This window comes from Amyelois transitella, chromosome 14 (assembly GCF_032362555.1).
Source record: "Amyelois transitella isolate CPQ chromosome 14, ilAmyTran1.1, whole genome shotgun sequence".
Lineage (NCBI taxonomy): Eukaryota > Metazoa > Arthropoda > Insecta > Lepidoptera > Pyralidae > Amyelois > Amyelois transitella.
Genome location: NC_083517.1, coordinates 4,830,711 through 4,845,580, shown reverse-complemented (window position 1 = coordinate 4,845,580; position 14,870 = coordinate 4,830,711).

Genomic DNA, 14,870 nt, shown 5'->3' with positions numbered 1-14,870 from the left:
GGTTCCCGGCACTAATGGAAAAAAGAATAGGACCACTCCATCTCTTTCCCATGACTATCGTAAAAGGCGACTAAGGGATAGGCTTATAAACTTAGGATTCTTCTTTTAGGCGACCGGCTTGCTACCTGTTACTTTATATGAATCTCAATTCTATCAGTAAGCCAAACAGCTGATAGTGGCCTATCAGTATTTTCAAGACTATTGGCTCTGTCTAACTCGCAAGAGATAAAGACGTGATTATATGTATGTATAATCATGTTACTGGTATTTCGTTTTAAGAGGGGTCAACGGTTCTTAGTTGGTGATTTCTAGCTTCAATCAGCTTTGCCATGGCAGTAAAGGTTGTTTTGAAAATAATGTTTTCATACTCATCCATAATACAGCGAAATTATTATCATAAAACGAAAATGTTTGTCTGTAATTGTTACAATATTTAGTCTTTGCTATACATTTCTGTTTATCAATCGACTTCAAAAAAGGAGGACGTTCTCGATTTGACCGTATTTATATTTTATGTATGTTACCGAATATCTCCGGTATTAATAATAAAGTAGAGTTTCCGTGTGGTCCTATAGATGTTTGGTTAAATCTGGGACATGAACCTAACACCTCAAAAATCAACAAAATAAGTTAAGTATTGTGTCATCAGTCCAACTGAGCAAATTTGGCTTAGTTTTACCATTTTGGTACAGAACCCAAAAAAGAAAATAAATCTGATTAGCGATAAAAAAAACATTTGCCTATGTAGGGAACTGAAATAAAATATGTTGAATCTCTTAGAATAACGAGAGCGTACATAATACACTGGTGAAAGGGGATAAGTGTAAACCACCCTGAGGGCCCAAAGTGTAAAACCCTTGTATGTTCCGTGAATAATCATTTATCTTCGTAGCTTACAAGTATCGAGATGGCGCTGGTACAGTATGGAAATGTCAATCACCATAATGTGTACATCTTTTATAATATTAATATAGAAGTTTTTTTAAATATCAGAGTTTAAATTTGTTTATATATATATGTAACTAGAGTAAGGCCGCAGCTCCGCCCGTTGAGAGAGGACTGGATATAACCTCTCTTAGTATAAGCTCTCTTAGCTCTCTCATCTCTAAAATGAAAAATGTTTTGACCCATTGGTTTGGGCTGTGCATTGATTGTCAGTCAGTCTAGCAATAAAACAGTAAAAATATACATTTAGTATTTTTGACTAAAATGGATAGAGGGACACTTAGAATGAATAATAGAAAGTACTGAACCGATTTATTTAAAACTTTCACCAATTGCATTTTTCAACTCAGAAAAACATTTAAAGTTTGTTTCACCAAAATCGGTTTATTAAAAAAAAGGTTATCGACATTAAAATGAACCCAAGGCATGAGTTTGCCTGCAAATAAGTAACGAAATTGAAAATTCAAAGTCAGGTATCATTGTACGACAGCATAATACCTATAACATATACATAAATATAAGTGAAAATCAGTTTTAGAGTTAGAGTTTTTGCCGCACATAACATGCGTAATTCTCACGTAAAAAGATTTTTGGTTTGTTAGTCTATTTTAGTAGGTACCGTGTAGTTCCCGGCACCAATACAAAAAAGAATAAGACCACTCCATTTCTTTCCCATGGATGTCGTAAAAGGCGACACACGGCAATTAGCCAAACGATTTGTATATTCCATTTTGAAGGTTTAAATTACCACTTATAGGTACTGCAGACATATAATTGTGTTGTTGTTAGAAAAGAAGGTGCCAACCGTCATCGAATGGACAAGATAGGACAAACATTTCTGTTACTAGATCTAAACGTCGCGCGTCGAAGAAACATCCAAAAATTATACCAAAAATTTCAATGACTGACTTAACCTGTGATGAAACATTAAAATTTGATACATCTCTCGATTTTGGCAAGGGCTTTCGTAAGGTAAGGCCAAAGTGTTAAGTCAGGAACTCCACTCTTGTAGGACCAACTTGAAAAATAAGGAGGTAAAACTCAATAAAGCTGTAAGTAAACATAAATAATAAATAACTTGATGAATGGCGTTAAGTGTGGAAGGGCCCCACGCAACAACCTAATCAAAATTAACAATATTGCGGTGTCACGCGAATGTTTTTTTAGGGTTCTGTAGCCACTGAGGGTGGCAAATGAGGTTATATTTACTTTGCTTCATTTACAAACTAAACCTTATATATCCAGTAATTTGATTTGAAGGCATGATGTGGTAGTGGTTTAAATTATAGGGAATGATATCTTGTTCGCCTTTTACGACAAATACGAGAAATACATCTCTTTCCAGTGGCTCTATTTTAATTTAGCGGTACTAGATGTGAACTTTCGACTAAAGAAGTTGTGTGCTTCCAGAGTTCTGCTGTAAATTGGCGTCATCATCAGACGGTCACTTGGTGTAATTCATCTGACTCACCCATGCAAGAATTCTGACCGTAGGTGGACGCAGGGAAAAAACCAGGAGGATGATGAAGGAATTATAAAGACGTTCTTTGTAACAATTTAAAAGCAAGAGATTTATGGTACAGACAGGAAAAATCCTAAATTAACTTTTACCATCTACAAGGGCAGAGAAGCAGCTGGCACATTTTTTCTTCGGTACCAGACCAGAATGGAAGCGTGTACTATATGAACGTGCTTAAAAATTAAGTAGTTGGTATATATGTATGTATATGTACATAGAAGTCGAAGTATTACACTCAGCAGGTGATACAGTGCCATTGACCTCCTGCCTTCGTAAAAGTCAAAGTAATGAGAACTTACGCTTTCAAACCTATTTTAATTGAAACTTACGTTTTATTCCACAAAGAAACGAAGTTCTGGGTAGTTTATATTTAAATTCTATCCCGGGAAATATACAATCAATCAGCCACCGTTTCTTAGTGAATAAATTGAAATGAAAATTCCGAGAACTGCACTTTGATTGCGATTGCAGCCATACTACCTGTTTGGATAGTTTTTTTTATTTTGATAGTTAGTTAATATTTGTATACTGAAATTATGAAATTTTAAATTAAGAAAATAACATAAAATAACAATCTTAAACCTCCTCTTTCCCTTCTCTATTAAAATAGTACTGTCGAGCCTCGATGACTGCCTATAGAAGCTTCAGGGTTGGCGTGTTCTCTTAAGATTCACACAGAGACTGAGGCTCGATCATCGAAAATACGGTCACTTATTACTCTTTTCTTACGTATCTAAAATATTCTTAACAGAACAATCCATAACAAAATGCAATAATAATAACAACGCTTTTCTTTGTACCCTCAAAAACGTAAAGCAAAAGTTTTGCATTGCAACAACAATCCCTTCAAACCATTTCCCCGAGCTACGACGTTTACAAAGAGCAAAACGCCGTCGATTTGGTGGAAAAGTTCCCGAGGCCCGTTCGCGGCCGATATCTGCACGTTGAGCGGGCAATCTGTTTACGTAACAACCCGTTATGTTCGGAGAGGGTTCGTTGCAGACGTTAAACATATTGCCTCATAAATCGCGGGAATCCCAGCAGCTCTAGGTACCTTTCCAGTGTCAATTTGACTACGTTCCCTTCACGATTTCATGATGTTGAGTGAAATTGATGTATTTAACCATTGTTTTGGCAACGTCACTTTTGTGTTTTTTTTTTAATAAATGGATATTTCTTTTTTGTTGTTTTAGATATATAATCATCATCCTGCTTGCGTGAATCGTGTTACATCCTCACCTTATACATGGCTGGAGCACTGGGCACGCCACGACCTGGACCCCGGAGTGCAAATTCTATTTTAATATAAAAATGTTAATTACGAATGTTTCGGTATTTTTCCTTCAGAAAGTACGTAGCTGTGTAGCCAAAGCCATATATTTATAATGCAGAGTCTATATTTAGATAGGTAAACTTTCCTCAATCGAATGCCTTCTAGACAACTCCCGTTGTATTAAGTCAGATGAGATTCCATTTCATAGCAGTTGTAGATAAAACAATGCATTCTAACATTTAGCAGAATAAAACTTGGTGACCAGAACCAACCACAGGTAAATATTGAACTAGCGAATGCAACTATTCAAAAAATATGGAACCATTTATAACGTGAGCAAATATTAATGATCGTCTTGATTTAAATTACAACTGCATCTTCACCTCTGTTGACAGGAGCCCTCGTTTTCACCAGTAACCATGATCCTGGTGGGGTAAGTAAGGTTTGTGGTGGTAGCAACTCCCGTCTGACTAACTTTGCTCTTTTATTTATTTCCATCGGGATAAATTGGACATAAATACAAATTAAAAGTACTTCTCTGAAAACTATGGCCTACCGAATAAGTGCCCACAAATGTGTCCTTATAAAAAAAACTTTGTGCACAAAATAATATTACTTTATACCTACGGCATTCGTGAAACTGTAAAAATAAGTGAATGTCAGTTGCAGGCTGTTAGCCTACACGTGCCGAGTTGAAAGGTGCTCTGACTAACCTATGAACTTTTCCAAGTTCTCTACATATTTTAATTCTGGGTTTGTAGTGTCAAGTGCCACTTTATATTTAAAAATTATATCTACTTACGAAAATGATGTTCGATTCTTCTTTCGTGTCATAAATAAGTTTTGATTTCGTTAAACTCGTGTTGCTCTAAAAGTGAAATTCTTTGTTGAAGTTGCATTCTATTATAATTTTGATGATGGCTTTTGTTCAAAACTCGGAGTTGACACTCTCCATTTCTATGATACCATATGTCAAATGATTCATGGATTCAACTGCCTTTGTTACCTAAACTCCTGATGACTTAATCACCAAAAGGTAGGGTTTAAAAATATTTCTTATTTATCTATGTGTTTTTTGAATATTTTTAGTTTTCGTCATTGGAAAAGTAAAAACCGTATTTTCCCAGTCTCCTTATTTTAATTTATCCTGCCGGTATATTGGGGCATTTCTGGGAAAAGCAGAGCTGCGGGTCAACCGGGCATAAAGAATCCATAACAGCATACCTGCAAAATTTTCTATTGACATTTTGTAACTAAGGTCGATGTAACGCAAAGTCGAATGCTCATTATAGAAAAAATGTTCACGTAGGTAAAAAGTCTACACATGTTAATCACTATAATACACAATTACAACGCATACGAATTTTAAAGCAGAATCAACCCCTCAGTTAGAAATATACAAACTTAAACCTACTAGGGTAATTTTTGCTCGGTTGCCCTTCAAAGAAAAATAATATGTATGTGATTTTTATATTCAACGTCATTTACTTATTCAACACGACAATGATGGATTGGACTTCGGCGAAAGACATGCAGAGTATAAAGAAATTCAGTCTGGAAAAGGAAATTTGTACAAAAAAGGAAATTTACTAAGGGAAAGCCGTGGGGAAAAGCTTGTTCCGAATAAATAAATCGCTGTCTTCGTTGAAATACTCACTTACAACTCAAGGAAAAAGGTAATTGATTTGTACTAAAGCTAACCACGTCCTTATTCAATTGCATGTCTTATAACGGACAGCAAAAAGTGAAAACGCTTTCAGCCCATCCAACTAGTAATTAACTATTTTAAATGTTTCAAGAACGTTCAAAAGGCCATTTTGCCTCGAACTAGGTTAAAGTTTTATGGGTAAGTTAGCTTGAGATTAGACATCTACACGAAGTAGCACGCAAGCATGCTTGGGGCTGCGTTGTTACAACTGTTGCAAAATTGCTTTTGTTCTTCGATAAATTAGGAACGCTTCTCGTATATTCACAGTCGTAAAACTTTCTTTTGTTTGGCGGCGGCGCGGTACTTCCTGTTTACCCGGGCTCACCCTGTTTTCCACATGAAACAAAATAATTACTTATTCAAAATTTTGTGAGCCGAATAAAAACACAATACATCACTTTTATACAGGGAAGAGTACCGATTTTAAAAACATAAATCCTAGCTAATGCTCCCGAGCTACTAAGTACGTACACATTAGAATTTAACATAAGTATTAACTTTAGCATTGCAAAATGGGTATAATTTATGAAAACTTTGAATATAAGGCAATAAATATGAACTCTAGATGTCATGCAGAGGAGCAGTCGAAAAGAATAGAAAGTTTTTTACCTATCTTCAGACACAAACGAGTACCTAACCTACTTGACGATGTAGTGAAGATGGCGCGGTGATATAGGTGCTGGTAACTATTATCTGTAGACCATAGAAATCGGAATAATGTAGGACTAATTATTCGATTTCTTTGCTGTAGAACTAAGTACCATACCATAGTCTATTTATGCCTTTACTCAGTTACGAGTAATAATCCACGTAAAGAATAAGAAAAGGTTGCGATAAAGATGAAGAAAAAGAATGCTTTTGAACTTACAAACTTATTAAAAGTCGTTACGCGTAATTTTGGCTTTAAGAGAAATTGTGATGATGGTATGAATCTACAAACCGACCTCATATGAAGTGAGTTAAGGTAAAGGAGACAGACAACGTTCAATTCATGCAGATACAATGTCAGTTGACGTCACATACAACATTTGAAGCATTAATCGTCGGTCTGAGTTATCGGCACGAAACGGTCTGAGTTATCGGCACGAAATTGTGTAGTTACAATTGACTTTACCTAAAATTACTTTCCAGGGACAGTCCAATTCTAAATAACAACACAATCAAGAATAATTGATTGTAGTTTGATTGAATAGCGCTTTTATACTCCCATTACTATGATGGCATCTACATCATTACTTATAATACGATATTTTAACAACGTAAATTTAAAGAAACTAAACCAAATTTCATTTATATTACACATCATGGTTACCCGTTTAGACATTTTCTCGCTATAATATTGCGATTGTGGGATATTTTCAGAGATTTGGTACCAAAACACCTATTTAGTTTATACAAAGAGGATGTGAAATGATTTATTCCAATGTTTATACGCTTTTCCCCCGCTCTGCAGCGTACGACGCCGCAACAAAAATATTTTGGGAAAATAATGGAAAACGCGGTTCATTTTGTACTATTACCATGCAGATTACGGTATACGCATTGACTGAGTTACCAGGCATTTTTATCGGAATCCGTTCACGCCTGATTCGTCTAAGCGACTATTATGAGCAGTATATATGTAAAATAGCGGAATGGGCGTCTTTTCGTTGGGTTTCTCATCGGAACATATACAAAATGCTCCACTTGAGCCCTTCGCAGATCCCTTTACCAATATATTTCAGTTACCTCTTCAGACTCATGTCATGCGTGACCTGTTACGATAAAACTTATTTGATTTACATAAGTAGTTACTACATATTTAAGTGTATGAAGTTATTTGTTTGTTTCTTGTAATAGGAATGCGTAGTTCCATCATACGATTATGGTATTCTGTTACAGTAAAGTCTATATTGTACTATTGATTTCAAGTAAGTAATTTATAAATGAATCAATTTTATTTACTGGTAAATACCAATTTGAATATGAAATACCAATTAAGTAGACGCGGAGCGACGTAAGTACGTATTTGAAGTTAACTTGACCGACATGCACAAGTTTGTAGGCTTATCACATTTTAGGCTTATCCAAGTCAGTTCAAGAATTTCTGGTGTTTCAGTTTCAGTTAAAACCTGCTTTTTAAGTCTAATGATTCCATTTTAAGTCACTTGTGATATTTATGAAACAAATTTCTCATTACACAATGTTATATGACAAAACATGGTCATAAAGATTCTTCTAACGCAGTATATTACAGAACGTAGGAGATTATTTTGATCAAGCTTTATCAAAACTTTCTTAAGCGAGACATTCACGATTCTTGGTTTCAAACAGGACCACCATCGAAAATTGGATCATGAAAACCGAATTCCCACGCACAACCCAAATCTCCGGCGTGAGTAACGTCTTGCTAAAGATAAACTTAAAGCCATTTGTTTCTCATTTTTTAATAACTTATTAATGTTTTATTTCATTACGTATTGACTGCTTACGCATGTTTTTATATCAATCAAAAGAAATATTTAAATACTTGGGATTCTTCTGTTAGGCGATGGACTAACAGTTTGTCGATATCTAAATCTCAATGTCGTCATGAAGTCATTCAGCTGGGCCATTAAATCTTTTTAAGATTATTGGTCTGCATGGCATGGGTCTTAGTTACATACTGCGGCCCACATCCACCATCGTAGCAATTAAAATCTCTGGCGTGATGAAAGTTGGATCAGGCAAAAATCATTTGTTTCTCAATTTTCTAATTCACTCACGTATTATCTTAGTTCCGTTACATGACAGCTGACTCAGCCTTGCGCCGGTGAGCACACTGCGATAAGTCGGCGGAAGTGAGGGCAATGCTCGAAACTAGCTGATAAACTGACACCTTATTAGGGTTCCGCACATGAAGGGGGCAAATAGATCTTATTACCAAACATGGTTAGTATGCCCAACAAGCGAAGCTTTTTCGTTTGTTGATGGGTAGCAGTACGCAGCCGTAGTGACTGAATAAAAAAATTTAAATATTTATTAATATTTTCTTAAATTTATTAATGTAAAAATATATATAAATAGATATTTAATAAATATTTCAAATTTAATATTATATATATAATATATATATATATAATATATATAATATATATATATATAATATATATATATATATATATATATATATATATATATATATATATATATATATATATATATATATATATATATATATATATATATAATATATGTAGATATATAATATTGCAGATGTTTTCCACAATATCCAGTCTCCGGTGGAATATACTGAATCATCCAACCTGGGATCATATCAAAAGGCGCACACAACTCAATTCTCTTATCAGGTGAGGATGTAACTAGTACCAACACCAAGAGGAAGAAGAAGATTTTGTTTTAAATATATGATCTTGGAAGTGTTTCTTAAAAAAAGTTATTATAAATATTATTGTTCGGATCCCTTATAGGTTAGTCATGATCGCATGTCCGTCTCTATATCTCAGCCATTTTATTTTACAAGTCGTACAAACACTAATTTATGCTAACGTAGCTTAGCAATAATGAAATAAGTAAAAAAATATAATTACATATTAACAGTATTTTTATAAAATTATAAAATTTATATAACTTATTATATATACCTTTTCTTTTAATGGTAAGTATTTAAAATGGTGATACTCCTAATTTCAGATTCTTTTTATGAATGGAAGACACCCCACTCAACTCCACCGACAAGAAGAAGAATGATACTAAATATGAAATTAAACAATATCTGTTGTTACATTTTTTAAAAGAACGTAGTAAAGTTATTTCACACGCTTAAAGAGAAAGCATGGTTAAAACGTGAGAAAATGGTATACATATATAGCTGAGTAAAATAAGTCGACTTTCTTCAACCATAATTGATATTTAACAAGAGATTAATAAATTAAATCAGAAAATTCCGTTTAGAAATCTGCCATTATAATAATAAATCAGTGTCAAAATAATATTATAATCGTTATCTCCGCTTCAAAACGCAGTTTTAGTTAAAACATCTGCTACAACATCTATTCACTACTAGACCTGCGTCTTTCTTCCCGTGGAAATTCTAATCTTACCCTTAATTTATACGTCGCTTCCTTATCACCAAATTTCGTCAAAATCTATAATTTTTTTTAAAACAAATGTGCGAACACAAAAGCGTTAAATTTATTATATTTGTAAGTTTACAGAATACAGGCTGTACATTAGTAATCAATTTTTTAATGGGGTAAAAGCCTCTACGCTACTACTACGCTTCCGCCCACGTCACAATCGCCATTCAGTCATCAGTGGGTATTTGTTGAGATCCTCCGCCAGCTCCTTCTTCTGCCTTTTTCTTGGCAGTACTATGGTGCACTTCAAACGTGACGACAGTGAATAGCTTCCGTGCTAGTCGGGTAGCGAAAAAAAAATTGAAAAAAATTGTGTGCTACCTGGAGCCTGATTCTTTAAAAGTAATTACTTAATTGTTTTAAAAATCAATGAAGGGAAAGCTTAAAAATTTGGTTTTCGTATTTTATGTGATGGGCTTGCATGTTCTTGATATGAACCCGTTACTGGATCAACCAATCTCTTATAAACCATCCATGTCAATATGACCTTCGCGTTTGTGACCTCTGATTCTGTCTTTATATATCTATTGGGCTATCAAAAACCATGTAAAACTTTTAGAAAGTCTATACAGAAAAATGTTAAGTATTATCAAATATTATATCTTTATCTCTAACGGGGCAGATAAAACCACTAGTCACAAGACTTTCAGACCTTTTAAGCTGTTTTTTGTAGTTGTTAATTACACCTACCTACTTTACTTGGATTTCCTCGAAATCAACTAAACAAATTGTCTCTTACGAAGAAAACTTGCAACGATCTCTGTTTAACGTTATCTTTAGGCTTCTTATCTTTGTGGGACCGGATATCTACAGTGTAGACCGGATATGAATAAAGTACATTTGGATATACTGACATTATTTCACTGTTTAAATAAGTTCGAAAGTCGCCTTATTTGGCGAGTTTAAATACGATTCTTTTCCATATAAGATTTAAAAACATTTTTGGAACATTACTCCTATGTCGCTATTTTAACAATAAAAGGTTCGCAATTTTCTCAAAATCTACTGATCCGACATTAATGGGGTTTTATTATAAACTTGTACACGAAAGTTGGATAATATTATGACGATGAAAAAGAAAGCGGTCTTAATTATGTAGAAGTTACAAGTTATGTACATTAGTTTGAATACTAACCGATGCTCTTACAGTGAGGCAAAACATCGTGATGAAAATTTGCTCATTTAGGCAACTGGATGTGTAACCATACCTGCAAAGGTTGCGGAGAAAAGAAAAGAAATACATACTACACGCGGGCTCCTCTCTAGAGCGGTTAGGATGCAACTGGGACTTAAAGCCAAGAGGAAAGAGAAGAAGGAAGTGGTCTTAACTTTTTGAATGTAGTCTTAGGAATAAAGTCGGTGCATTTTTGTACAAGATCAAATACTCCAATTTTCGCACTTTGGAAGCATATCTAATGCCAATGTCGTCTGCGCTGTCTGCTCGCCACCAGTATATACGAATTTAGGATAGTATAAAATAATAAGGATGAAGGAAAATAACAATTTGATAACGAGCGTAGTGCTTTCAATATTATTATTCACAAATATTCCAGTTTGCGCACTTTATTTACATGTAGCGTAACGAACACGAATGTATTATGGCCAGAAATGCACTCCGGACTGAAAGTGCGATCAAATCTATTGCCAATCGCTGTCTGCTCGCCGCCGGCATCTAGATACAGATTACGCTACCATTTACATATGAAACGTTTCACTGAACGCTTGCAAGACTTGTGCACTTTTATTCGAGAGTCTAGACTACACAACATGTACTTAAGTCTAAGTCTCTGCTGTTCGAATGGTGTAACATTTACAGTATTATTATGGAAGATTTTACGAAACTGGCGTCTGTCTGCACATGCGCTTGCGTTTATATTGTAGGCTACGTGAAAATCTCATAACATATTACCTACTGTAAGGTTTCATTCAAATCCGTTAAGATTTTGCGTTAAAAAGAGTAACATACAGTATTTACAAAGTTACGTTAGTATAAGGTATAACTAAAATAAATGAAAGACTGAACAATTTATTAATTTAAATAAGATATATATAAAAATAAATAGGTTATTGGTTTTGTTAATCCTTTTATGAGCAAGATGTAAGGTATTTAGAATAAGAGAAGAGGGAAAGATATCAACTGAACATTTTTCTTTCAAATTCAAATTTAAAACTTTTATTCATTATCATGGGACACTGCAACATCACTTAATAATTGTCATATATTTTGGTTTCACAACATTGTTTGACGTCAAATAAATTACTTAAAACTAAGTTTACTGCCGCAGATTGACAATTTAAATAGATTTTTGTACAGAGTGTACCTACTGAATTTAAATTTAGGTTCGAATCAAACAACAATTCTATATGAGGTTCCTGCGCCAAGCCAGATGTTTTTATTATTACATCTATAATGATCCTCCTCACAAAGTACTTTCTTTACATACGCTTTGAATTTTGGTCAGGCATATCAAGAAACGACTCCGACAACCTATTATAAAATCGTATACAGTTAGTTCCCCATAAATGATTTACTGACTTTGTTAATGTATTACACACGTTATAAGAGAAGTCCTCCGTAAGTTGTACTGGGCGATAGTTTTCTAGATGGTTGAGCCCTGGGGCCGACCATGGATGCAGCTTGTGATGGATGGAAGAATGCGCTCGCGAGAAACCCAACACATCATCAAAAATCGACGATTGATATTTGATTTGGTTTTATCGATATCTAGGCCATCATTTTTATATTAACACAAATTTTATGGTTTAAAATGTTGACAATGTAGTAGAACTTTATTGTGACAATTTATAGCTAACACTTTTTATTCTTATCGCATTTGATCTGTTTATGGTTAGCTATTAGAAAAATTATCAAAGATATCTCATTCGGCACTTATATAAAGAAAAGATATACTTAGAGACGCAACGTAATTTACTGCGGTGAGAAAGATACTCATTGTTTCATACGCTATTCGCGTCCAAGTACAAATAAATCGTATAAAAATAGACCTTGTTAGAGGTCTATTCTTGACTAGCTCTATATTTAAACGATAACTTTATATTAAGACCCATATAGCGTTAGAATATCGTTTCTGAAATATCTGTATAAAATATTTCTTAGCCAAGAAACAAGCGCCGCCGTTAGCATCCGCTTCTGATATAACTTGTAAGATGAACATAAATAAAAATTCTACAAAGTTTTCTCGATTGTACTATGATTTATGTTAGACCGTATCCGGCCAGTGCCGAGATCAGACGAGTGTACAAAATTACTTTAGCGATTGCAAACTTTCTTTGGATTGTTTTTATTTTTAATAAAATAGATTAAGAGTTTATTTCGAGAGTGCTTGCATAAAGACTGATGATTTTGACTTTCGATGTACTAAGTAGAGCGCTTTTGTCATTTATTCGTTTTCAATTCAACGACATCCACAAGTTGAAGAAGTTGCAGTGATAGTATGTATTTGTATATTTTTTGGATTATTTAAGAGTACATGCGTAGTTCATGATTTACTTATATTTGCCCTCCATCATGTCAGCTGAAGTAGGTACTTGTCGATCCAATTCTTTGTGAAATTGATTTATTAATTATATGTTTAAAAATTACATATTTACACATCACCAATTGTATGGCCAATACTCGTACACAACTGTTACAAAATTATGCAATCTCTACTATTTCACTAACACTCACAATTTCAACACCGCAATTACTTACATATAAATCAACGCTCAGCCACAATTACATACCGCATGTGTTTCACATTAATTAAATATGAACAAACATTGCCAAAAGCTTCAGAAATTAACTACAAAGTTCTAAATTGGTCCACATTTCTGTTTTGATTTCTTGTGTGTGGGTAAATTTATATGGAACGTCAAACCCTAATCTAAACCTGTCGGTGTTTTGTGCCTCGGTTCTGATACTCTTAATGCAGAATGGGTCAATGCCTATGCGAAAATTGAGATATCAATAAACAATATGAGTATATTTAGATACTTCAATAATAATGCTAACCAAATTTTTTTTACATCTATGTATATCTTAAAACTTACTTGAAACATCATGTCGAAGAAATTGTAAAACCAATTGATTTGCTCATTTACCTGTGTGCTGGATTGTTATGTATTTTTGTTTACGTAATGTAAATGATTTTTATATATCTTTACAGTTTAAAAGAATTATAACAAATAGTTATTGCATAAGTATAAGTATATATAATACCGACGGCCTCTGTGGCGCAGCGGTAGTACGCTTGTCTGTGACACCAGAGGTCCCGGGTTCGAATCCCGGCCAGGGCATGATGAGAAAAGAACTTTTTCTGATTGGCCTGGGTCTTGGATGTTTATCTATATAAGTATTTATTATAAAATATAGTATCGTTGAGTTAGTATCTCGTAACACAAGTTTCGAACTTACTTCGAGGCTAACTCAATCAGTGTAATTTGTCCCGTATATATTTATTTATAAGTTTCACCTACGCGTTCTTAAATAAATTCCCTTTATAGTCAAAACGAAAAACACGTAACTATTAAGTAGGCTAGGCTATTTTGTTATCATTATTATAATTCATTTGTATAATTGTTACTTTTTTGAACTGAAACAGATTCTTTGATCAAAATGCATGGGTGTTTTATTATATTGCTTATTTGTAGGTTCACATTTATGACGTATGGCACATTACCTAACAATATTAACTTTAAGAAATGGTTGGAACTTTTGTATATGTATTCAGAACATTCGGATTCTCTGACAAAAACCTTTCAAGAATAGAGTCCATATTTTAGGCGTCGGGTGGTACTCCATTAGTGACACGGGTTTCCAACCAATATGGCTGCGAATCTGCAGTGACAAGGGCATTCACCCCGCGTGCAACCAACCCCTCGTTTTTGTTATAAAATCAATATTACGTATAGGGAGTTCTTCTAAGTTGTGTCAAGAAATGTGATGTGAATGCGACTGGACAAGTTTTGTGCTTATAGATAGTTGAGCTTTTTGAGATGTTGTTGGGACCTTCGTTCGACTGCGAGTACAGTTCCTAAGTTTTAAACTGTGCCACACAGCTGGAAAAATAAATACGTGGCTTTTTGCTTACAAGTTTAGCGATACAACGCGATTTGTTGCCAATCTTTTATTAAATGCACTCGTATAATCGCACCACGTTTTTAAACTAGCGCCAGTGTTGTTATATCTATGCCAAGTTATTACTTTCTTAATAATCTGTGGTAGATTTATTTTAATTAACTTTATAGTTCCCGTTTAATTCGGCACTCGTGTAATAGAGGGGAAACAGAATCCGCTTATGTAAT